We start from the raw sequence: 11,327 nt of genomic DNA on the forward strand, positions 1-11,327 counted from the left end.
ATTGTTCCAGATTGTCCTCGAAGGGCCTGGTATCCGGATCTGCAGGAAATGCTCACAGAAGATCCGTGGCCTCTTCCTCTCAGGGAGGACCTGTTACAACAAGGGCCCTGTCGGTTCCAGGACTTACCGTGACTGCGTTTGACGGCATGGCGGTTGAACGCAGGATCCTAGCGGAGAAGGGCATTCCGGAGGAGGTCATTCCTACTCTGATTAAGGCTAGGAAGGAGGTGACATCGAAACATTATCACCGGATCTGGAGGAAGTATGTGTCTTGGTGTGAAGCCAAGACTGCTCCTCCGGAAGAATTCCATCTGGGCCGTTTTCTCCACTTCCTGCAAACTGGAGTGAATTTGGGCCTAAAGTTAGGCTCCATTAAGGTTCAGATTTCGGCCCTATCCATTTTCTTTCAAAAGGAATTGGCTTCTCTTCCGGAAGTCCATACTTTCGTGAAGGGGGTGCTGCATATCCAGCCTACTTTTGTGCCTCCGGTGGCATCATGGGACCTTAACGTGGTGTTACGGTTTCTTAAGTCACACTGGTTTGAACCGCTTCAAACAGTTGAGTTGAAGTATCTCACTTTGAAAGTGGTCATGTTATTGGCCTTGGCTTCGGCGCGGCGAGTGTCGGAGTTGGCGGCTTTGTCTCACAAAAGCCCTTATCTGATTTTCCATGTGGATAGAGCTGAGTTGCGGACTCATCCTCAATTTTTGCCTAAGGTGGTTTCTTCTTTTCATATTGTGGTGCCTGTGGCTACAAGAGACGTGGAGGTTTCCGAGTCCCTGGGTGTGGTCAGGGCATTGAAAATTTATGTGGCCAGAACGGCTCGGGTTAGGAAAACAGAGGCTCTGTTTATCCTGTATGCAGCCAACAAGGTTGGCGCTCATGCGTCTAAGCAGACTATTGCTCGCTGGATCTGTAACACGATTCAGCAGGCTCATTCTACGGCTGGATTGCCGTTACCGAATTCGGTTAAGGCCCATTCCACTAGGAAGGTGGGCTCTTTTTGGGCGGCTGCCCGGGGCGTCTCGGCATTACAACTTTGCCGAGCAGCAACTTGGTCGGGTTCAAACACTTTTGCAAAATTCTACAAGTTAGATACCCTGGCTGATGAGGACCTAATGTTTGCTCATTCGGTGCTGCAGAGTCACCCGCACTCTCCCGCCCGTTTGGGAGCTTTGGTATAATCCCCAAGGTCCTTACGGAGTCCCCAGCATCCTCTAGGACGTAAGAGAAAAAAAGATTTTAAACCTACCGGTAAATCTTTTTCTCGTAGTCCGTAGAGGATGCTGGGCGCCCGTCCCAGTGTGGATGTGGACAACATCCTGCAAGACTTGTATATAGTTGTTGCTTACATAAGGGTTATATTTTTTAGTTGGATCAGTTTTGGACTGATACTGGTTTTGTTTCATACTGTTGACTGGTTCGTATCTCCCATGTTATACGGTGTGAATGGTGTGGCTGGTATGAATCTTGCCCTTGGATTTACAAAATCCTTTCCTCGTACTGTCCGTCTCCTCTGGGCACAGTTTCTCTAACTGAGGTCTGGAGGAGGGGCATAGAGGGAGGAGCCAGTGCACACCCATACCTAAAGTTCTTTTTAGTGCACATGTCTCCTGTGGAGCCCGTCTATTCCCCATGGTCCTAACGGAGTCCCCAGCATCCTCTACGGACTACGAGAAAAAGATTTACCGGTAGGTTTAAAAATCTTATTTTCTACACAAATGCGGTATATGAATAAATACATCAGTCCTCATCATGAGGGATGGGATTGAGATGATGGATAATTAATCTCATTTCATATTAACTGGAAATGGTACATGTTAAACATCAGCAATCATACATAAGGGGATATTATACATCTGCCTCTATATGGTGATTTGAGCTGTAATGTGACTAAAGTAAAGTAATGGAATAATATTTAATGGATGAATAAAATATTGTTTCATGAAACAACATGAGAGACCTGACTTTTACAGAACACAAAGCTTTATTAATCCTGAACAACCATAATGCCGTTTCTAGCGGCAGGCGAGCCGTGCGATACCACAAGACGCCAGCCGCAGCACTTGCAGCTCCTATCTGGCTCCCCTTCCTCCCTCCCATATTGTACTTCGCTTGGGAGGGGGGGGGGGAGTTTCATGGAATGATGTGGTTGCATCACGTTGTCACAACGCAACCGCATCATTTTGCAAAACACCGCTCCCCAAGGGGAGGGAGGAGGGGAAGCAGAATAACAGCCCACCAGAAATTATACACCCCTTGGCAATGAGCATTACCCTTGGCAACGAGCATTACCCTTGGCAACGGACATGGATCCCAGAGCATGAAACCCCTGGCAACGAGCATGGATCCCAGAGCATGACATCCAGCACATGAAACCCCTGGCAACAAGCATTACACCCAGCGCATGAAACCCCTGGCAACAAGCATGGATACCAGAGCATGAAACCCCTGGCAACGAGCATGACACCCAGCGCATGAAACCCCTGGCAACAAGCATGGATCCCAGAGCATGAAACCCCTGGCAATGAGCATGACCCACAATGCGTGAAACCCTTGGTAACAAGCAGGTAATTTAAAAGAAAATAGAAGCTTTACTGTAGGGCGTAACGTATTACGGGCATTGCGGTGTGTGACATAATATGTAGCAGGAGGCATAATATGGTGCAGGGGGCATTACTATGTGGGGCTCAATATGGTGGAATGTTTTTGTTTTGTTTTTTTCTGTGGGCTGTTGTTGCATTGTCAAAAACTGGGGTCTAAGGTAGTCTTTTCCTGCAAGGCCATGCCCATGATTTATAAATGCATTATCCGGTCAGGAATTAGAATAGATATCCTTTATTTTGTTGAATATATCAGTAAGGATAAACTGAAATGTATAAAAATTTTAATAAGGCACAAGGTTTAAATAAATACTTTTACCATAATGATGCTGTATGTATCAAGTCAAAAAATATTTTCACAGTTGTTGACTCCAATAGTTACACTGATGTTTCAAGAAGTGATTTGGAACATCATTTATGGTCCATTACTTACAATGCATTCATATAATTTGATCAACGCCACCCTGGGGTAAATTTACTAAGATGGGAGTTCTATTTAAGATGGGATGTTGCCCATAGCAACCAATCAGATTCCAGGTATTATGCCCCAGGGGGGTAAATTTACTAAGATGGGAGTTCTATTTAAGATGGGATGCCCATAGCAACCAATCAGATTCTACTTCTCATTTATCTAGCACCTTCTAGAAGATAATACCTGGAATCTGATTGGTTGCTATGGGCAACATCCCATCTTAAATAGAACTCCCATCTTAGTAAATTTATTTACCCCCATGAATTTTATTCTCAGTCATCTATATTTAAAGGGCCCCATACACTTATGCGACATGTCCTTTTGCATATGATGTATCTTGTGCGAACCCAGCCATGCCTGTGGGGTCGGATATGATCGCTAGTGCAGCACGGTCAATCTGGAGGATCCAATCCGATGCTCACGGGAATTGGATCAGATCGGAAACACCTCCAAAATGCCCGATTTCATCTGATATATCGGGCCGAATGCCCGAAATCGGATGAAATCGGGCATTATTGTTCCAGTGTATGGAGCCCTAAAGATAAGATTTAAAGGATTAAGGGGTACATTTACTAAGCAGTGATAAGAGCAGAGAAGTGAACCAGTGGAGAAGTTGCCCATGGCAACCAATCAGCACTGAAGTAACATCTATAATTTGCATACTATAAAATGATACAGAGCTGCTGATTGGTTGATGGGGAAATTTCTCCACTGGCTCACTTCTCCACTCTTATCACTGCTTAGTAAATGTACCCCAAAGTATACTGAAAATCTCTAACACAAGATTCCTTTGTCTTTTATCAGAGACAACAATTTAAGTCAAATTGGGAATTTATGATCAAATAAAACTAACAAAATTCCAAATATCTTTTATTTCATGATACAGTCAATCCCATGATCAGAACAGGAAAATCTAACTAAATATGATTGAAGTATTTGCTATTGTTTATTGAAGATTTCAATAATTTGGCCAATGAAGACATAATAGTTTTTATGTGATTTCTCTAAAAAGCTTAATAATAGGTTAAATGATGTGTGTCATGTACAGTGGCCCTCATTCCGAGTTGTTCGCTCGCAAGTGAATTTTAGCAGATTTGCTCATGCTAAGCCGCCGCCTACTGGGAGTGAATCTTAGCATCTTAAAATTGCGAACGATGTATTCGCAATATTGCGATTACACACCTCGTAGCAGTTTCTGAGTAGCTTCAGACTTACTCGGCATCTGCGATCATTTCACTGCTTGTCGTTCCTGGTTTGACGTCACAAACACACCCAGCGTTCGCCCAGACACTCCCCCGTTTCTCCGGCCACTCCTGCGTTTTTTCCGGAAACGGTAGCGTTTTTTCCCACACGCCCATAAAACGGCCTGTTTCCGCCCAGTAACACCCATTTCCTGTCAATCACATTACGATCGCCAGAACGATGAAAAAGCCGTGAGTAAAAATCCTAACTACATAGCAAATTTACTTGGCGCAGTCGCAGTGCGGACATTGCGCATGAGCATTAAGCGGAAAATCGCTGCGATGCGAAGATTTTTACCGAGCGAACAACTCTGAATGAGGGCCAGTATGTAGAGGTGGTGTATTGATGGGAGAGGAGGTTTAGAACTTACAGATGGGAGCTAAAAGCTCTTTTCCAACTTTTAACAAACTTGTATCAAAATACTGAAAAATGATTATACAGACATTTTTCTATATCAAAAATGCTGGAATGACTTTAATTTGATGAAAAGTATTTGCTTGCTATCATTTTTCCATCATGAATAATAAGTGCAAAAATCATCCATTTTACATCTTTTAAAAACTTCCAGTACTTTCTTTATGGCCACTAAAAGTCTTCGGTATGGTTTTGCTGTCTCAGTTACCACTTTTTTTGCGTGGGCCCAGGGTGGTTTCCCTGCTTTTTTGTGCCCTGCTTCCAAGTCACTATTTCTAGAGAAGTCACGCACCTTTGCCATGAGTCCCAAGAATTGGCATTTCTAATTGGATCTCGTATTTCTCAGGTGTGCGCATTCACGCAATAAATGTGAGTTTCAAGAAGCAAACTCACTTTTAACCTCCCAAATGTACTCCTTATATATTGGTAAACATGATATTTAAACATTCATCAACTGCAGAAGTAATTATCTTAATTACTATCAATGCAAACTGTAATATACTGGTAGAACTACACAACCTCTAAAAGACCATCATCACAGACTAAGGAGCAACAGGAATACTGGTTTTCTAGACCATGGGGTATTTGTACTAAACCTTGGAGAGAGATAAAATGTATAGAGAACGTGCCAGCCAATTAGCTCCTATCGACCACATTAAAGGCTTTGTTTGAAAAATGACAGGCTCTGGTTGGCTAGTACTTTATCTCCATCCACTTTATCTCTCTCCAAGGGCCAGATGTAATGCAGCGTGAGACGGCCGGAGCTATGAAATTCTGGCCGAACTCGTATGTTATTTTAAAGCAGCAAATATTTACAAGGCAAAACCAACCTGTTGTGTCCCCAGTAGAGATCATTCCGCATCATGGGGTATACAGTATTTAAAAGTCGATTTTGGTTTTTCAGTTGATTTTGTGTGACAGGTATTTACTAAAGTGAAAATCAACTGAAATAGAGCTTTACACTTAAATAAAACTACAATAGAACCTTCAATACTTTAACATAGAGTTCAATTCCTAATCCATATTTACTAATAGTCGATTTGAAAATTGACCCAAAATCACCATTTCTCTTACGTTCTAGAGGATGCTGGGGACTCCGTAAGGACCATGGGGTATAGACGGGCTCTGCAGGAGATAGGGCACCTAAAAAGAACTTTGACTATGGGTGTGCACTGGCTCCTCCCTCTATGCCCCTCCTCCAGACCTCAGTTAGATCTTGTGCCCAGAGGAGAATGGGTGCACTGCAGAGAGCTCTCCAGAGTTTTCTGTGGAAAAATAATTTTGTTAGGTTTTTTATTTTCAGGGAGTCCTGTTGGCAACAGGCTCCCTGCATCGTGGGACCGAGGAGAGAGAAGCAGAGCTGGCTTGTAAAGTTGGGCACTGCTTCTAGGCTACTGGACACCATTAGCTCCAGAGGGAGTCGGAACACAGGTCTCACCTGGGGTTCGTCCCGGAGCCGCGCCGCCGTCCTCCTCACAGATGCCGAAGATAGAAGCCGGGTGAGTATTGAGGAAAAGACTTCAGGCGGCAGAAGACATCAGATCTTCATGAGGTAAGCGCGCAGCGGTAAGCTGCGCGCCATTGCTCCCAGTCACACACACAAAGCAGGCACTGAAGGGTGCAGGGCGCAGGGGGGGCGCCCTGGGCAGCAATAAACCTCGATTTGGCCATAAATACGATGGATTAGGCTGTGGGACAGTAAATCCGCGAACCCCCGCCATTTTATTAGTATATGATGAAGGGAACGAAGCCCGCCATCGGGTGGGCGGGGCTTGATCCTCAGCACTAACCAGCGCCATTTTCTCCACAGAGGCTGCATGAGAAAACGCTGGCTCCCTGTTCTCTCCCCTGCTGAGCTTCACAGGTTGGAAAAAGGAGGAGGGGGGCACTTTGGCGACGCAGTGAGTGGAGATTACAATTATAAACATATAATAGCGCTATCTGGTCATATATTCCAGTGTTTTTAAGCGCTGGGTGTGTGCTGGCATACTCTATCTCTCTGTCTCTCCTAAGGGCCTGGTTGGGGTTTTGTCCCCTTATAGGTAACTCCCTGTGTGTATGGGGTGTCGGTACGTGTGTGTCGACATGTCTGAGGCGGAAGGCTTCTCCAAGGAGGAGGTGGAGCAAATGAGTGGTGTGTCCCCGTCGGTTGTGCCGACTCCAGATTGGATGGACATGTGGCATACGTTGCATGCAAGTGTGGCATCTTTACATAAAAGGCTTGATAAGGCTGGTTTAGGGGGGACATCAGGCGGTCAATCCTCAGATTGGACCGACTCACAGGGCCTGTAGGGGTCTCAAAAGCGTCCCTTAACACAAGACACTACTACCGACACGGATTCTGATTCCAGTGTCGGATATGGCGAAGTAAAATTGCACCCTAAGGTGACTAAAACTATTCAGTGTATGATTGTGGCAATAAGGGATGTGTTGCATATTGTGGATGAACCCTCAGTCCCCGACACAAGGGTACACATGTTTAAGGAAAAGAAACAGATTATAAATTTTCCCACATCTCATGAATTAAATGAGTACTTTGGAAAAGCTTGGGAGACTCCGGATAAGAGACCGCAGATCCCCAAAATAATTTTTATGGCATACCCTTTCCCTAAGCAGGACAGGGAGATTTGGGAATTACCCCCCACTGTGGACAAGGCCCTGACGCGCTTATCCAAGAAAGTGGCGCTACCGTCTCCTGACACATCGGCCCTTAAAGACCCAGCAGATCGCAGGCAAGAAACTACCTTAAAGGGTGCTGTGCTAAGACCGACGATTGCGTCGGCATGGGTGTGTAGTGCAATTGCAGCTTGGACAGATGAGCTGACAGATCAATTTGATACTATGGATAAGGATACTATGGCCCTCATTCCGAGTTGTTCGCTCGGTATTTTTCATCGCATCGCAGTGAAAATCCGCTTAGTACGCATGCGCAATGTTCGCACTGCGACTGCGCCAAGTAACTTTACTATGATGAAAGTAATTTTACTCACGGCTTTTTCTTCGCTCCGGCGATCGTAATGTGATTGACAGGAAATGGGTGTTACTGGGCGGAAACACGGCGTTTCAGGGGCGTGTGGCTGAAAACGCTACCGTTTCCGGAAAAAACGCAGGAGTGGCCGGGGAAACGGTGGGAGTGCCTGGGCGAACGCTGGGTGTGTTTGTGACGTCAACCAGGAACGACAAGCACTGAAATGATCGCACAGGCAGAGTAAGTCTGGAGCTACTCTGAAACTGCTAAGTAGTTAGTAATCGCAATATTGCGAATACATCGGTCGCAATTTTAAGAAGCTAAGATTCACTCCCAGTAGGCGGCGGCTTAGCGTGTGTAACTCTGCTACATTCGCCTTGCGACCGATCAACTCGGAATGAGGGCCTATATTCCTAACTCTAGGCCATATAAAAGACGCAGTCTTATTTATGAGGGATGCTCAAAGGGACATTGGATTGCTAGCTTCTAGGGCCAATGCCATGTCTATCTCAGCGAGAAGATCCTTATGGACTCGCCAATGGACAGGTGATGCGGATTCCAAGAAACATATGGAAGTACTACCCTATAAGGGGGATGTATTGTTTGGGGATGGGCTGACGGACCTGGTTTCCACAGCTACAGCAGGTAAATCAAATTTTTTACCATATATTCCCCAACAGCAAAAGAAAGTAACACCCTATCAGATGGAGTCCTTTCGGTCGCACAAGTCCAAAAGAGGCCGGGGATCCTCTTTCCTCGCCAGAGGTAAGGGCAGAGGCAAGAGAGCACCTGCCTCGGCAGGTGCCCAGGAACAAAAGTCCTCCCCGGCTGCTCCAGAACCCACAGCATGACGCTGGGGCTCCCCTGAGGGAGTCCGCACCGGTGGGGGCACGTCTTCGACTTTTCAGTCAGGCCTGGGTCAGTTCGGACCTGAATCCCTGGGTGTTGTAAATAGTTTCCCAGGGTTACAAATTGGAATTCGAGGAGGTGCCCCCGCGCCGATTTTTCAAATCGGCCCTACCAGCTTCCACATCGGACAGGGATGTAGTGTTAGCTGCAATTCAAACGCTGTGTATACAGCAAGTGATAATCAAGGTTCCCCTGCACCAGCAGGGAAGAGGTTACTACTCAACCCTATTTGTGGTCTCGAAACCGGACGGTTCGGTCAGACCGATTTTGAATCTGAAATCCCTAAACCTGTACATAAAAAGATTCAAATTCAAAATGGAATCACTCAGGGCGATAATAGCCAACATGGAGGAGGGGGAGTTTATGGTGTCTCTGGACATAAAGGATGCGTACCTTCATGTCCCCATATATGCCCCTCATCAGGAATACCTGAGATTCGCTGTACAGGATTGTCATTACCAATTTCAGACGTTGCCGTTTGGACTTACCACGGCCCCGAGGATTTTCACCAAGATAATGGCGGAAATGATGGTGGTCCTGCACAAGCACGGGGTCACAATTATCCCATACTTGGACGATCTCCTGATAAAAGCAAGATCAAGAGAGAAATTGCTGAGCAGTGTGGCGCTCTCTCTGAGAGTGCTCCAGCAACATGGTTGAATTCTAAATCTACCGAAGTCACAGTTGATTCCGACAACTCGACTACCGTTCCTAGGTATGATACTGGATACGGAACAAATGAAGGTCTTCCTCCCAATAGAGAAAGCCCAAGACATCCAGAACATGGTCAGAGACCTGCTAAAACCGAAAAGGGTGTCAGTTCACCAATGCACTCGAGTTCTGGGGAAAATGGTGGCGGCCTACGAGGCCATTCCCTTCGGAAGGTTCCATGCAAGGACTTTTCAATGGGACCTTCTGGACAAGTGGTCCGGGTCCCATCTGCATTTACATCGGAAAATAACTCTGTCCCCAGGAACCAGAGTGTCCCTCCTGTGGTGGTTGCAAAGTGCTCACCTGCTGGAGGGTCGCAGGTTCGGGATTCAGGACTGGATCCTGGTTACCACGGACGCAAGCCTCCGAGGATGGGGAGCGGTCACACAGGGAAGGACTTTTCAGGGTCTTTGGTCAGACCAGGAGTCCTGTCTACACATCAATGTGTTGGAACTCAGGGCAATTTACAACGGCCTTCGACAAGCGGAGAGTTTTCTTCGAAACCTTCCGGTTCTGATTCAATCAGACAATGTCACAGCAGTGGCTCATGTGAACCGCCAAGGTGGGACAAGAAGCAGAGTCGCAATGGCGGAAGCCACAAGGATCCTTCGCTGGGTGGAAAATCATGTAAGCGCTCTGTCGGCTGTCTTCATTCCGGGAGTGGACAACTGGGAAGCAGACTTCCTCAGCAGACACGATCTCCATCCAGGAGAGTGGGGACTACATCAAGAAGTCTTTGCAGACGTAATACGTCTTTGGGGAACTCCTCAAATAGACATGATGGCGTCACGCCTCAACAAAAAACTTCGGAGGTATTGCGCCAGGTCTCGGGACCCTCAGGCAGTAGCAGTAGACGCACTGGTAACACCGTGGGTGTTCGACTCGGTCTACGTGTTCCCTCCTCTTCCTCTCATCACGAAAGTGTTGAGGATCATAAGACGAAGAAGAGTACAGACGATATTCGTGGTCCCAGACTGGCCTCGAAGGGCTTGGTACTCGGATCTACAAGAGATGCTCACAGGAGACCCCTGGCCTCTTTCTCTGAGGGAAGACCTGTTGCAGCAGGGGCCCTGTGTATTTCAAGACTTACCGCGGTTACGTTTGACGGCATGGCGGTTGAACGCCGAATCCTAGCAAAAAAGGGGATTCCGGAAGAGGTCATCCCTACTTTAATAAAGGCTAGGAAGGAGGTGACGATAAAACATTATCACCGTATCTGGCGAAAGTATGTGTCTTGGTGTGAGACCAAGAATGCACCTACGGAAGATTTTCATTTGGGTCGTCTTCTCCACTTCCTACAGACAGGAGTGGATATGGGCCTGAAATTAGGCTCGGTTAAGGTACAGATTTCGGCCCTCTCGATTTTCTTTCAGAAGGAATTTCCAGAAGTCCAGACGTTTGTAAAGGGAGTGCTGCACATACAGCCCCCTTTTTGTGCCTCCAGTGGCACCATGGGACCTGAACGTGGTGTTGCAGTTCCTAAAATCACACTGGTTTGAACCGCTTAACAAGGTTGAGTTGAAATTTCTTACCTGGAAGGTGGTAATGTTGTTGGCCTTAGCATCAGCAAGGCGAGTGTCAGAATTGGCGGCTCTATCACACAAGAGCCCCTACTTGATTTTTCATGTGGATCGAGCTGAATTGAGGACACGTCCGCAATTTTTGCCTAAAGTGGTTTCGTCATTCCATATGAATCAACCTATTGTGGTGCCTGTGGCTACTGGTGACCTGGAGGATTCCAGATCCCTGGACGTAGTCAGGGCCTTAAAAATTTATGTAGCCAGGACGGCTAAAATTAGGAAAACAGAGGCTCTGTTTGTCCTGTATGCGGCCAATAAGATTAGCGCGCCTGCTTCAAAGCAGACTATTGCTCGCTGGATCTGTAATACGATTCAGCAGGCTCACTCTACGGCTGGATTGCCGGTACCAAATTCGGTTAAGGCCCATTCCACTAGGAAGGTGGGCTCTTCCTGGGCGGCTGCCCGAGGCGTCTCGGCTTTACAACTTT

Source organism: Pseudophryne corroboree, chromosome 4, assembly GCF_028390025.1.
Source record: "Pseudophryne corroboree isolate aPseCor3 chromosome 4, aPseCor3.hap2, whole genome shotgun sequence".
Classification (NCBI taxonomy): domain Eukaryota; kingdom Metazoa; phylum Chordata; class Amphibia; order Anura; family Myobatrachidae; genus Pseudophryne; species Pseudophryne corroboree.